The sequence below is a fragment of the Strix uralensis genome, chromosome 5, assembly GCF_047716275.1.
Source record: "Strix uralensis isolate ZFMK-TIS-50842 chromosome 5, bStrUra1, whole genome shotgun sequence".
NCBI classification, from domain to species: Eukaryota; Metazoa; Chordata; class Aves; order Strigiformes; family Strigidae; genus Strix; species Strix uralensis.
Genome location: NC_133976.1, coordinates 43,197,313 through 43,212,958, shown reverse-complemented (window position 1 = coordinate 43,212,958; position 15,646 = coordinate 43,197,313).

Genomic DNA, 15,646 nt, shown 5'->3' with positions numbered 1-15,646 from the left:
AGAAAAGACAGTAGCTTGCATAAAAGGGAGGATGACGGCTCACTGGGTGGATATGTCTGGGATGAAACTGAGATCATTTCTGCAGCAAATCCATGGGCTCGCTCCTGTTTTTAAGAATTAGCCCAGAGAGCAACAGCTGCAAAGGAGCATTTAGCTGTTGCCCCAGGGAAGCTGCTACAATCTCTCCTAAACAATTTGGAAATTGTTTCTCTGTGTTTCCTGAGGGCTTAGAAGCTTGCAGTCACGGCCTGCAGACGTCTCACGTTGTGAAACTGCAGCCACTGGCGATCAGCTCCCTGCCATCCTCCCCATCATCCTTAGTCATCTGGGAGGAAGGCCGAGGAGGGGCTCCGGCGGGCAGGAGGTGCCTCCTGGGGTGACTCAGGGCAGGCAGCCGGGGGGTCTCAGGGCTCGCCTCTGTCCTGATGGTGCTGGTTATATCTGATTGGAGAAGCCTTCCTGGGCCACCCCTGCTCCAAAGACATGTGTGCATGTGAATGAGGCTTTGTCGTAGATGATCTCAAAGGCACTCACTAGCCCTCCAGGGATGTGCCATGCCACTGCCTTGCTGGTGGCTTCACCAGTGCTGCCGTTCCTCGCCGCAGTTGTGCGAGTGCTAGGATGGAGAATGGAGCAGCTGACCGAGAGCTTCTCCAGAAAGCTTAACAGGGCTCTCCCAAAACACCTCCATCCATGTAGCTCTGCTGTTAGTAACCTCAGAAACAGCTCTGCTGACCTGTCTTGAACTGTGGCTGGGGGGAAGCTGCTCTGAGCTGAATGTGCGAGATAGATAAACTCTTTGCTTGTATCTCAAGAACAGAGGTCCCCTTGCCTGATGCCTGCTAGCTGGCCCAGATGTGGGAGTGTAGCATGCATGCTTGGCACCTTTATTTTCAGGGTTGAGGTCTTTTCTTTTTTTTCCTAGTTTTTCCCTTATTCTGCATGTTTCGGCCACAGAGCCACCTACCAAAAGGTATTTTCTTTTCCTAAAGAAACAATTTGGTCATTTTCCCGTTAGCTGAAAGTCTGCAGCAATTTCTTTTGCTGCTGAAGCTCGGTGAGCACAAGTGTAAGTGCTTACGCAGGTAGCCTTAATGTAGTCTTTAATTGTTGTTCTGAGCAATAGCTGGGCTCTAACACAATGCAAAGCTTGCATAAAAAGAAAGCTTATATATATCTGCCAGGCTGGCATGTCTACAAAGATAATTTTGCTGGCTTTGATTTCCTAATGTTTTAAGTGAACTGAATCTGAGTGGATTTAATGGTTAATTTTCAGAGTATTCTCTTAAGGATTTTTTTCAAAGCATTCACTCAAAATGGAGTCGAAACCTTAAATAAAGCTGAATTTGGGAGAAGTAATTTAGTTTTGCTGAGCTCTGGATATGCTTACTCTTTCTCAAGCCCCCTTTTCCCTTGCTCATCTCTGAGTTTAGCATGCAGCATTTAGTGGGAGAGGTTTGCAAACCGCAACGCCAGCAGCTGTTCAGCCATCCATTTTGTGTACCTCACTGATGAGGCTAGTGCCTTGTAAAGGTATGGTAGCCCTTAAGCAGTCACAGGTATGTCCTCTGTTCAGTCTGTATGCAGCCATCATCTATTAGGTTTGCCCTTATAAAATGAAACTCTGGCATAGCTGGGGCTTGCTCTTAATTCAGCTGTCATAGCCTGCCCTAAACTGGGCCAGGGGTACTTGGTAGGCAAAGCCCTACAATGGCAATCCTGCACTGATGTCCTTCAGGGGTGTCTCTTTTTTTTTTATTACCACACCTTTGCTGCAGTCATTGAAAAGTATCTGCAGACGTTAAAGAGACGAGATTGTGCTTCCCCTCTCACAGCTGCTAACATTGCTTCCCGCATGTCAGTTGATTAAGGTAAAATCTGGTTTGCCTTGGCCACTGTCACTGCTGTCTTTCTGCTGCAGGGAAGAGTTAAGGTGCACTGAAAGCAAGGATGGATCTAAAAGCACAGTTTATTTATGTGATACCCTTGACAGGTCTTCCAGTCCTGTGCCTTGTGGCCTTTCTTTAACCTTGACTTTACACAGCTGCTGTAAAATCCAGTAGGTCCCTGGTCTGCAGCCTGGGAGAGGCAGGCTCAGGGTGGCAAGGTTTGTATGTACCATTTGGCAAAGAAAAATGCTTTCATAACCTAAAGAATTCCCAGTTCATGGAGAAATGCATGTCAGAGGGCCAGTACCTCGTTCAGCTTGATTCTTATGCAGGTGCCTAACTCCTAATAGCATGGCTTTCTCTGGAGCTGTCAGGGTTAGCCCAGATTTAGTGGCACTCATGAGTCACACCCCTGTTTCTGTGCATGAAAGCACCAGGATACAGCTGTTTTCAGCACCCAGATGTTGACTACATGACACTAGAAAGCTGTATCTGCAATTTAATGCTGTTGGTCTATTTAACAGTGCTGCTACAGATGCTACAGTGTCAGTGGGCTAAACAGCTCAAACTGCAGTCTGCTATTTTAATTGCTGCCGACTCCCAGCCCATAAAAATCCTCAGCTTTTATGAATCCTGTTGCTGCTCTCCCTTCTTACCCTTTAATGGCTTTTTGAAGAGGAAAGCTCAATTTTTGTAGAAGTCCCCTCCCTCCTCCAAGAAACCTTGCTCTTATGTTTGTTATCAGCTTCAAAGAAATCTTCAGCTCCCGGGTTTGCACACCACCTACTCAGGGTGTTCAGATCCTTCATGTTCACAGACACGTGTGCAAGTGAAGTGGTAGGAGTGAGGAAAAATTAGTCTGTTGAACAGCCAGAGATGTTCAATAACTGCACACCCTCGAGAAGCTGTCATATTCCTGCATCTTTCAGATCAGGACATGGGGAGTGCTTAATACTAGAATTTTTCATATTCGAGGACTGCAAAGCTCTGGAGTCTGCTCTGCTTGCGAAATTAAAGCCTGTACATCTGTTTCATGGAGGCATGCACAGAAGTGGAAATGTGTGCACCCCCAGGGTGGGTCATGGGAGCAGTGGGACATTAAGGGCTCCCTGGCAGATACCAGAGCCCAGATGCCCCCGAAAGGAGGTGAGTCCCTAATGGAGACATCGAGAAATAGCTCAGATTCCTCCTCTGTGGTCCCCTGGCACCATGCAAGGCTTTTCTGCAGAGGATGGATTTGCTGTTGGCGGTCATTATGCATGTGGAGGGAAAGAGTTGAAGAGGCTGCCTAATTCACACCTCTTTCTCTGATTAATTGCCGGCCTCCTTGGCAATATGATCTCTTAATCACACAGGCTGCCTCAGAGGGAAGGGCATGCCATGCCTTAACATTTGCCCTTCAGCCTGAGTGTTACCCGTCAGCACATGCGCAGCCTCAGTCCTTCAGTGGGAGCCATGCATTGGTGAAATGGCTCAAGAAGCACGGTGCTCAAAAGCAATGGCTCCACCTGAAGGTCTTGAGGATATGGGACACCAAGGCTTATCCTTGCCCCTCCCCACCCTTGTAATCAGATACCATGCTAACATCTGAGGGAGTCTTTCTAATAGATTTCAAAACATGCTGGAGGAGGCTTTAGCAAAGACCAAACCTGGCTTTCCTTGACACCACCCAACCTCGTGGAGATCTCTTCCACCCAGAACGGACACGCTCTTGGGGCTTCTGGTGCAGCTGCCTTTACTGTGGTAACAGCACTGATTAAACCTTTCCAAAAATTTAGAAGGAACAGCTAAAGTGAACAGGGCCTTCAGGAAAATAATAAGTAAAGCTCTAGAGGTAAAATTATGGCACCACTGAAATCTATGACAAAATTTCATTGACTTCAGTGAAGGACTTGTCCCTGTAGAAAGTCTGGGATCAAAATAGAAAGTTTGGGATCCTATTCCTATTGCCAATATGAAAAAGACATTTTAAAATAATTAATTTGCGTTTTTCATAATTTGTTTTAGCTGCTTGATTATTGAGAGAACAAAAGGCAGGGACCTAAAAGAAAAAACCTCAGATATTCCGGTATTCCCCCTCTGATAGGGTGATTTCTGACAATAGGGTCTTGTAGGTCCCAGAAGAAACTCCAGCACTTGTTCAGATGTTGAAGAAAGAGCTTGTTTGACACATGGTCCCCAGTTGTGTACACCTGAAGGGACATCTGACCTGGGCCTGAGTCTGTAGCAACCATTTCAACACCATTTCACTTTCTTGATTATCTTTTGGAATTCAAAATCAGTCAGTAGTAATAAAATAGGTGTGTTGCTCATTAATGATTAAATTCTGTCATCTTTCACATTACTTACGTTCCTCTGCAGGAGGAATAGCTTTTGGCCTCTTAACCACAGTGCAGAAATGACAGAGTTTTATGAGTAGTTTCTCATGCTACTGCTAATAAAAATGTGGAAAAACAAGCGTGGCAGTATTAGATAGCACCCTAGGAGAGGGCACCTACCAAAGGGAACATAGTCTGCAACAACAGACCCAGGCTGCTCCTCCTCAAGGTAAACCTATGCAAATCCTGATGTGCCAATACCTGCTCAAAATTTGCCCTGAGGGTGGGAATGGGCTCCCCAGTCCCCTGACTGCAGTGTAGCTTCGTCCCTGCTCCAGCCTGTTTGCTTTCGTGTTGCAAAGCTGCCACGCACGCATGCAGCAGCATGCATGCAGGTGCGAAGCCGAGGGTTGCCCCCCTGAGCCCCTTGGGGGAAGGCACTCATGGCTGCCCCAAGGGCTGTTCCCAAAGAGGCAAGTTTGTTCTGGCCTGGGCTTCCCAGGCTGCTGGTACCCCAGCTCCAGCCCCTCTGGCCTCCCTCACTCAGCAGGCATCGATGGTGCTGCTCCGCCATCAGGATGCTGCAGTTGGGAACATGCTTCTTGAGGGCAGCGGAGGGGAAACCTCTGTCCTTACTGGCAGAGCTGGATGCTGTATGGCTGAAATGTTGCTCTTGGTAGCTGGTTCCCCAGAGCTGCTCTTAAACTGCAAAGCCTGGGTCATCTTGGTACCTCCACCTGCTCGCCAACAGCTGTCTAATAAGTCTTTTCTCTGAGCAATATAAATATTACTGAGCTGTCTTCTCCTCTGTTGCTCACCCTGCCTCTGAGCCAGCCCCTGCTGCCAGGGTCACGTTTATGCTGTCCGTCCCCAAGGCTGCCCGCAAGCCCTGACACACTGCCCCATGCAGCCTGTGATGAGAGCTGCGCGGGGCAGCCGCTTCCCGGGGAGTGGGGCCATGGAGGAGGTGGCACCATAAACCCCATGGCTGCCCTGGGGATGCTCTGTCAGGCAGTTGCCTGCACCTGGGCAGCAGCACTCTTTGCGCCCCACACTTAGGGTGGTTTCACAGCTACCTCCTCCTTTGCAAAGACATTGCCAGTGCTGGGGGGAACAAGTGACAGTCCAAATTCATCTTGGGGTGCTGGGAGCAGGACCGGGTGCTTAACCCACCTTCACATGGGGATGAGGTTTCCCTCTGGTCCTACCTGCCCTGCCCTCACTGCAAATCCCCATCCCCTCACCAGGGACTGCGGGGCTGGCTGGCTGGCTGGGGGAGTGCCAGGGCGATGCTGTGCGGGGGGCTGCCACCCCAAACCCCAGCACAGCGGTGACTGCAGCAACCTGCCATGCTGGGGGCCGCCTGCCCGCCCCGCCGCAGTCTAGTCACAGCTATATGCTGGAGCTGGGTCTGGCCCTAACATTTCAACTTGAAGAAAATTCCCACCTCTGAAGACTGATGCTTTCCCTGCAAGCGCACGTTGGCTGTTATACCCTCCACTGCAATCGCCATGTCCAAATGTGGAGGGTCCATTATATCTGGTACATGAAGAGTAACTTGTACCTAGACACCTAGTTGTTAGAGGCAACTTTCACTAAAGAAGAGTGAATGGTTTGCCATTACTATCTTCCTCTGTGGCAGCTCCTCATAGAAGTACGGACTTAAAACTATGGAGCAAGTCTCATTTACCAGGTCCTGGTGACATTCCTGACTGTCTAATTAGCCATTTCTTGTTATAGCTGTATGAGGCATGCTGCAAGCCCTGGGAATACCACTCTGATGGGCAGCGGTCAAGCCCAACAGGGTGTGATAAAGAAATGGAAAGCCTGGTTCATTTTGGTTGTCTTTGTTTTCAGACTGAAATTAATTCTTGGATGTTTAAACTGGGAAGTTTTGATGAGAGTTCTGCCTGGAAGCAGTAAGGACCTCCTAGGTTGTGAGGGTGGTTCGCAAGGGAGACAAAGAGGAATCTGTCCTTCCTCCTTGTGTTTGCCTCCCTTCTGCTGCACCGGCCCCTGGAGACAGGAGTGTGGGCTGAGAGCACTTTGAGTCACAACCCCTCATCACCTTGTGTCTGTGCAGCACATCAGCAGCAGGTTGGTCACCCAGGACTGGGCATCCTATGTCCTGAGGATGTTGCAAATAATAACAAAGCAATATTATTCTTTAATGACTGCTGGTCTCTCACTCTGAATCCCACAGACCAAGTGTGGCATGAAGGATATCTGTTTTATTAACTCTAAGTGTGTCTATTTTTCTACAAGACATTGACTTCATAGTATCTGCAAAGAGGAGACCAAGGGATTTCATCCAGCTCTGACCCTTCCCTCTTGACCTCCCATTCTGACTCACCTTCTCCCTGCCTAATTGTCCTGTTTTGCCCCACATCTGTTCTTCTGTGAGTGTGCCCGGCTCACAGCAAACATCTCTGCCATTAGCACAGGCAGGGAAGCAATTGCGTGATGTTGTTGTCAGTGGATGGTTTATCTAGTTGTAATTCCCATGGCTCCAGCTCTGTGAGTGCTTATACACAGACCTCATTTTGCAGGGGTGGCAAGGGGAAAGGTCAGTATTTATGAATCATTTCCTCCTGGCTGTGGCAATGAGGTTGGTTTGCAGAGTGAGTCATGGAAGAGCAGCCTGGAGTGGCAATGATCTCCAAGCAAAAGACCTTCAGGTCCTAAGTGACCCTTGGACATTGCAGCCAAGTTACCATCATCATTTCGCATCCCTGGTCACAAATAACTTGGTTTACTTAAAATTGTTGGTTCTGTAGGTATTGTATACCGTGTTTTTGAGAAACCCTGCTTCTCCTGGAAGTATTGCAAGGACTCACATGTATGACTGCCTCGATGGCAAATCAAGTATCGCATAGCAAAATAATAGAGGGAAGCCTAGTGCACCTTTGTCTGTTAGCGAGATGGGCTTGTGTTTGAAATGCCTGTTTGTTATGGAAGGGGAAAGATTTTCAAAAGGGGAGTAACCTGATAAAACGGAGGTCTTGAGGCAGGACTGATTACCCCTTGGAATGAATTTTCCACATTAGTGCAGAAGTGATGCTGCCACAGTGTTCTGTCTATGTTTTAACATCAAGGAGCCAGTATGGTACCGCTGTGTTACGAGCTGCAAAAACATAGAATTTAAGCCCATCCCCACAGTGCAGAGTATAAAAACTAAAAGGACTGAGAGGCTAAGAGAGGTTGTAACCCACCTCAACACTTTTGAAATAACATCAACAAATTATGCCCTGAAGGATGCATCCTCTCACTCAAGAGATTCAGTTTTAGTGCAGGCTTTCAGGGAAAACATCTAATTCCCTGTATTAAAATGTTTTCCAGAAGAGCTGCCCAGCTACAAGCTCTAAAATGTTCAGAACTTCCTCCAGAAAAGAGCTATTTATTTTCGCTGCCCTGTTTCCCCCATGCTCCCTATTGCTGCCATTAGGACTACTAGGAACTGCAGTGGTGAGTCAGGCTTTTTGTTTGCCAGACCCCTCTGAGGTTTCCAGCGTGTCCCTTCGTCCTGGCATCTGTGCAGCTGGCAGCACCAGGACAGGTGGAAGGAGCTGGGGCTGGGCTTTCTCTGGCACTCGGCAGGGTCCAGCCACATTTGATGGAGTGGAACCTGAACGTCCCCGGTGCTGCCCATGCTGCAGATGCCTGGTCCCTCTCGGCTGTTGGACATCTGCAAGGGAAATGTGCCCATCCCGTCCCCACCCCAGCGTGGGAGTGCTCCTGTTGAAGCCAGAGTCATGTATCTCCCTGCTTGTCCAGATGGAGGGCAGAGGTCTGAGGGGCTAAAAGTAGAAGGGTAGCGTGTCAGCTGACAGTGGTTCCTGGGTGAGCCACTTCCAAATAATATTCCCAGCTGTTTCACTGACAGAGCATCCATCTGAGCATCGTCCTGGAGCTGCATGGAGCTTTCTGCTCAGCCTTTTGTGCCACCACCACAAGGCCGTGGCCCTACAGTGGTAACTGTCAGTGTAAAACAGGAGTTCTAGTTAAAGGGAGATGAGCTACAAGGGGATAACATATGGTGCGTTCACTTTCAGCAGGCAGAAAAGGCAGGCAAGGGGAGGGCTTGCTCCCAGGGCTCACTCTGAGGTGCAGAGGGCTAGGAGGCTCAGGCCTCCTGCCAAGGCTGCTTCCAAGTGTGCTGTGCTTGCTGCAGTGAGCAGGGGACAAACCCGCAGCCCTCTCTCCATGGCAGAGGTAGTGACAGGCCGAACCATGCTCTGCTGCCGGCAAAATACGTCCCTGACTGCCCTTGAGAAATTGTGCTGTGTTACACCCTGTAGGAATAATTTATCTTTGGCCAAAGCAGCTCCATTTACAGTGACCCTGAGGGCTGCCGGCCAGGGGGAGGACCCCAGCAGTGGAGGGGCTGCACCGCTATCGATGGGATGCTGCAGGCTGAGCCTGCCTGGGGATCCAACCCCCCTGCCTTGGCAGGTGGTGATGCTGGGGGCTGCCCAGGAAAGCACTGTGCTTGTGTGTTATGGCCTTCCCACTGCAGCAGGGCTTTGTGCTGGGCTCAAAGCAGGATCGTCTTTGGCAGCATCTCCCTGCATGGGGTCGTGCTCACCGATGGAGCATGGCCACGGGGGAGCTTGGCTGCTGGGAGGCTGACACACAGTGGTGAGATCCTGCCTGTGGTTGCGACCGGAGAAACCAACCACGTAGCAAGGAGAGGAGGCTTTGTTTAAGACCAGAAAGCACAAAACAAACTACCCACCTGTGGCCTCCTGCAAGCACAATGGGCGATGCAAGAGCAGCTCCCCCAGCAGAGAGGGTCTTGCTGCTGCCCTGCTGACGGTGACAGACACTTCCTTGTTTTTAAAATAACAGGCAGCGTGAAGTCTCAGCATTTCACACATCTGAAGGCCAGATCCTTTCCTCTGAAAGCAATCCATAGCCACCTCCGATCACTGCAGAAAGACAAAGGTTGAGTTAATAATGTCACGTCCTGTGCTGGATTCTTTTAGTGCTGATGGTTGCATTGTGATTAGCAAAGAGGCACTCCAAATTGCAACAGCAATTGTCACACTTGGGGGAAGGTATTGTTCATCCTCAGGGATTTAGAGCTCTGTGACACAGTATTAATGAATATAATCCCTCCATTCACTTTAGGACTTTAAGACTTTCTCATATATCTTCAGTATACTCAGAACAGCTAACTGTAATTCATAGGAAAAGCTTGAGTGTGCAACATATGTTTCAGAAGAGTTTTAAATCCTCACAGTCAACAGTTGGCTGGAGACACTTCTTTTTACTTCCCTTAGGAGTTTATCAGTACTGTTGTTCAGGTGCACAGTAACTCTTGGAGGTTTTGCTTCCGTTGTGACTACTGAAAGGCAGCAAGTTTATCTTGCTGAGCCAATCAGCAATAACCGAAAAGGGGATATAAGATAATTTTGAAGTTGCACAATGGTTTTCCAGGTTGGACCATGCCCAGTTTCTTAACAATGCTCCAATTTTCTGCTGGGTACCCACAAGTCAGTAACATGAAGTGACTGTACTTCAAAAATAAAATCCTTCCATATTTTAATTTTTTTCCCTAGTTTGGGATGTTTTTGGCATGTTTTTCTTTACATGGCTTGATAGTGAATCCTCTGATTTGGATACAGTGTTCAAGACTTTGTACTTTAAATATATTAATAGCATTAAAGACACATTAAAGACACACATATGTATGGTCACGGTCAGCACTGCCTTGTCTTTTCTGTATGATCACACTTCGGATCAGCCATCTTGTGGGCAAACCAATGATGATTTTTTTCAGTTTTCCTTTTTGGTTTGTTTTCTTTCTTTGCTTGAAATCTCTTGTCATAAATCTCTTTGGAGAAGGCAGGTTGAAACACCACCTGTTTTTAAAATTGCACCACTCTCAGGGGAGCACGGTCCTACCTACTCCTGAGTGTGAATTAAGCCAATTCAAGCACATAGTGTTGGCCGTGGGGGGAGGCAGGAGATGGGGAGATGTGCCCAGGGTGGAAATCCTCTTTGCAGAGGGTTGTGAGCCTTCAAATCTGGCTTTGTTTTAAGTGTGAAGAGCAGGATTCCGCTCCAAGAATTCAGGTGCCATTTTCTGTACTGTGCATTTCCTGTGTGAAATGGCTGTTTTTCTTGCTGTCCCCACTTTCTGCTTCCCAACACATTGTCAGAATAAAGCATGCAGATAAGTGCTCAAGCATTTCCTGAGCTTGTAACCCTACCTCCTGAGGGACTGTTAATCTGATCCAGTTGAAAGCTTGAGTACCAAGTGTCAACGTGTCTCTTATATACATATTGTATGCAATTTTGCATGTTCCTTTACTGCACTGAATAAAACACTTAGTGTTCCTCTCTCTGCAACTACCTGGCAGCAGGGCCATTTTAGCTATAATATTATGTATCATGTGTCTAAATATAATAACATTCTACATTATATATAGACTCTCTATATATGTGTATAGTGTGTACACACAGCATATATTTTAAAACTATTAGTAGCTGTTTTCAGCTTTTGGGGTGTGAGAGGATCTCTAATCAGCAATGATGCTTGTTTGGCTGGAGCAATGGTTTTAAACTTGTGGTCTGTGGGTAATTGAAGGATCTTCAAAAAGGGGCTACAAGAGAAAACAAAAGCCAGTACGCTTAAAAATCTCTACCTAGTGCTCTGCACATCATGGACTGGAAAAATCTTACAAGACTGAAAGTTGCAGGAAGTTGAAACACATTAGCCTGTGACCTTGTTTCTGTTGCTTTTTACACGTCCCTAGACTATTCAATGAAGTGGCATCAGGACAACTGATATGCATATATTTTAAAAGAAGATTCTTCCCAATTATCCTCCTTCTACTAAGCCTTGTCCCAGAGTTGTCATCCATCCACTTCTATGGAAGCTCTTTAGTTTTCCTGCAAGAGAAAAATAAAGACTCAGCTCTTAAATTGAAGTTGCGCCAAGTCTAATCTGCAACCAGCAAATGTTTTCTACTTCTTTTAATTTGATTTATTTTTTATCCCAGCCCAGCATATTGTTTCGTTGCATGGAGAAAATGTTAGCTCAGTGGGTTGGTAGAACACCTGTTGCGTAAATCTTGGTGATTTTTATAATGTGAACTCCTGCTGGCAGAGGCAGCTGTGTCTCACATTTAAACACAGAGTATAAGGTATCCGAGGAGGAAGGAGAGAAAAAAGGCTTAGCATAAGAAAACAATACATCAGTGGCCAGAATCTGTTGTCAAGATTTATAAGCTAAATGAGTTACAGTTGAAGTGGATATTAAAAGAAAACCATTCTGTTCCTAGAAGACAAAGTCTGTTTTCTCATAGGGATTCCCAGAGGACTTTGCATTTCTGACAACAGACAGAGTAGACAGCTGGTCCACATAAAAATGTATGTGCTAATTAACCTATCTCTCACATTACACCTGAAGAATATTTAACAAGCAGGGACGTTGCTGAGGAATACCAGCAAAATTTGGGGGGCTTCCTTGCACAGCAGCAAATTCTTCTAACTTCCTATGCAAGGTCCTTAGTCTTGTTGTTTCAGCAAGATTCTTGGCACAAGGAAAGAAGCAAGGACTGTTGCCTTCGTCAGCAGAACTTTGCAAAACTTGGGGTATTTTTTTCTCCGTTGCAGTTTAGCCTTCTTCTCTCCACCAAAAATGCCGGTGCCTGGCAGCAGGAGCAGAGCCACTGAGCCAGACATCTGCTGGCTCACCAGACAACCCTGTTCTGCATGAGTTATCCCCCTTCTCGTGATGGCAGGACCTCACCCCCAGCAACAGTGGCTTGGGGATGCTGGTGTTGGGCATGTGTTGGTCCTCTCTAGCACAAATGGGACGTAAAGGCTCTCTTCACCCACATGTTGGTTCATACCTTGCAAGGTCATGGGGCTGCCACCTCACCTGGACTCTGGTTTGGAGATAAGGACGAGACTGCTCAGCCCTGCTGTGGAGTAGATATTTTCAGCACCATCCATAACAGTATGGTGTGAACCCCACGGGGCATTTCAAACTGAAGAACGAAATTTAAGTTGAGAGAGTTAACCCAGCACAGTGAGCTGCTGTCAGAAACAAACACATTACAGTAAAAAACAACTCTCTGAGCCCGCAGTGGAAATTTTGTCTATGCACAAAGAGGAATTGAGCCTTCAGGGAACAGCCTTACAAGCAAATTAGAATAACACTGTAGGAAGGGTGATGTATGAGAGAGGTCAATGTTTGCAACCAGATCAGAGTGGACTTTTTCCTTCAGTGTTTGATTATTTGTACTATTGCTTAGATCATGTCAAGTTTACTCAAACATAGTCGTATAGTGTTCTCCAAAAGCTTATCCCAAATATTTTAATTCACTTATTTCTCTCATCCGCTTCCCTTTCCTCTTCCATTTCACTATTACAGATGTCGGTTCAACAAATAAAGTATGTGGGCAGAACAATGAAACTATTCTCTTGTAAAAAAGAAGAGATTATTTCCTTCTCCTGCTATTAACTTTAAAAGAAAAGGCCTTTTGTACCTTTTATACAAGCGTGTGCAATGATACGATTGTGTACCTCATCTCCTTAACTTCAGAGGAAATGATTCATGAAGGAGAGTATCTGGTTGGAAAGACCGTCAGTATACCCTGAAATTCCTTTTACCTAGTAACTTCTTTCAAGTAAGAAAAAGTAATTCCTGAGCATAATGCGACACAGGTAACCTGTACTGAGCTGCTTCCCTCCCCCTTCACTCTACTCCAAATCCTGGCTGGTCTGTGAAAGGGTCTGAGGAGTTGTCCATCTATTTAGATACGTAATCTGATTTTCCTTATTTTCCACATTACATTTTTTATTATGCAGAAAGGTAAATGAGGGGAAATGGGGGAAGAAAAGCTAGGACTGAGTGAAGAAAAAATGTGTTTTGGGGGGGTGGGGAATTATATGATTTTGAGGTTTTGCCTGACATGTACTATCTATCCAGAGAAATGAATAAGAAAATAACATTTTTGATGTAAAAGATTATTTTTGTGGAACAAAAGCTTTTCTATTGCTACTGTAAAAATTGACTATATGAAGATGTGTACCATGGCACCAAAAGCATGGCTTGTGTCTTTCTAATCAGAAGATGCTGTGGTTTTTTTCATGCCTTGAATTATTTTCTTTCCACTCATGGTGTGGGATGTGGGCTTCTACAAGTATTTCAGCATCACTCCACCTTCTGTGAAGATGCATTTCACACAAGGCCAGCTGGGTTTAGTGCCAGACCTTTCAGACAGTTTATCAGGACAAGGACAACAACATCCGGTTGGATATGGCTTTCACTCTTCCAGTTGTGCTCCTCTTCTCCATATACCTCTTGTCTTTGACTTCTTTCCCTGCAGCAGTTCATACCATGTGCTTGGCTGTCCTGGCAATGTGGAAGAGCTGACATGTCTCCAGAATAAGAGAATTTTAATTTAGCCCAGAAATGCCCTCCTGGATTCTGTGCTGGTGCCAGCAATAGCTGTGCTGTGAGGACACAGCCCTGTGGAGGGAGGACACAGGTCTGGTGCCAAGGGAGCTGTGAAGGGCCACCAGTGCCACTCTGGCCCCATGACTGGGCTGGTGGCACCCCAGGAAGGTGTTTGTACCCCAAAACTCTCTTGCCCAGGGTGCCTTGTTCAGGGAGAGCTGTGAAAACAAGACAAACATTTTTTTGTTGTTCTTGAGGGAGCAAATTTAGGTTTACATCTGTTAACAATGGCTGCTCCTCACAATGGGGCAGGCATGGTGGTGTTGGCTGGCATTTGGACCCCGCTAACAGCTGTATGGGTCCTGAGCATGAATCACACGGCGCATTGATAAGGACAGACGTTACTCATCAGAATACCATGGACCCCAGGCAGTGAAAGTGTCATGGTCTATTTTGAAAACATTATCTCACACTCATTTCCTTGTACATCAGGCATTAGTTTCAACAATAATCCAATAAATAGTACATTACTTGTTTCTAGGAAAGATCTTCTGCCACTGTCAGGTTTTGTTTGTGCACAACCACCCGCAATAGGGATTGAATTTAATACAGGGATTCAGTAGGGATTGTATGAAGACTGTTGGTAGCCAGCCTCTGAACGCAGAGCTGCTCGCCCATGTCCAGTGGCAAGAGCTTAGTCTGCCCTGCTGACATGCCTGTGCGCTCTCTCCTGCACCCAACCTTCATGGGGGTTTAACATTTCTGCCCAGGTTTTATTCGGAGGATGTCTAAGTCGCCACAGTTCATTTCTTCTCTTATTTCAGATCTTGGTGCAATGCATGTCACAACCAGTATTCATATTAACACAATACTTGGGTTTTAATTAAAAACTGGCCCATGTGACTGATCATAGCTTTGCAAATAATATCATAAGATGAATAAGGGAAAGGAACAGAACCTACTTTATTTGAGACCAGATTTTCACATCCTTCTGGTGAACAATAATGAAGCCTTTGAAAAGTCCTGTTACTTCTATTTTATTTATTTCTGTGGATCTACTTCCAGGACACAGCTCAGTGCAGCATAATCTGGGCCTTTATGATTTAATATCTTTTGCTGACAAGGAAGCTTTACTGCTCCAAATTTCCAAGTATTCTGAATATTTCATAGCTTGTCTCTGTCCTGATGTCTCTGTCTTCCCTTAAAATGTGGCTAGATTGAAAAACTGGATGTACAATTTTTTAAGCTTTCTCCTGAGTTCTTGAAGAAGTCACTGATTATATACAATGCGTCTTCTGGAGACAACCATTTTTCTGCCATTTTAGATCAATATTTAAGCACATAATTACATCTGCATTGCAGCCTCATGACCAGCTACTGTTCAGCTTACAGTTATGATTGTATCTGAATTTATTCTGGCCTTTTTGCAATCAGGAAAACACTATCAACCAACTAAACACCTCTATCCATTGGGAAATACTGTATGGTTTCCATTGTGTTGTGTAATTGTAAACTTCATTTAAAAGTGGATCTGGTGTGATCAAGAATATCATGATATTTGACATGGTCTGTGAAAGAATCGCTTTATGTTCACTCTTCCTCTGTGTGTGTGTGCAGCCAATGGTCATGAGGAAGGGGGCTCCTGCCTCAGCACCGTCCCAAAGGCCAGTGACTGCTTTCTGCAGAGGGAGTGAGATGGCAGCACTTCTAAATGCCTCAACTTTTCATTTTGCTTTTTGATTATTGTGCATATATTTACCTGCACATGTACATATGTGAATTTCTGAGCCACTTGTTCACTCCTCAGATAATGCTGTAAATCCTGAGACAGCTGGAGGAATAAAGTGCTAAAGGAAAGGTGGAAGAAGCAAGCCCATCCACATTATGCAGTCAGGCTAGAAAGACTCAAAGCATATCAACATTTTGTAATACCACCTACTCTGATATATTTAGGGCATCACCATTGTTATGTTCATTCACGTACACATTGAAACTTGCCTTGCTTCCGAAGTGTGTTGATGAAA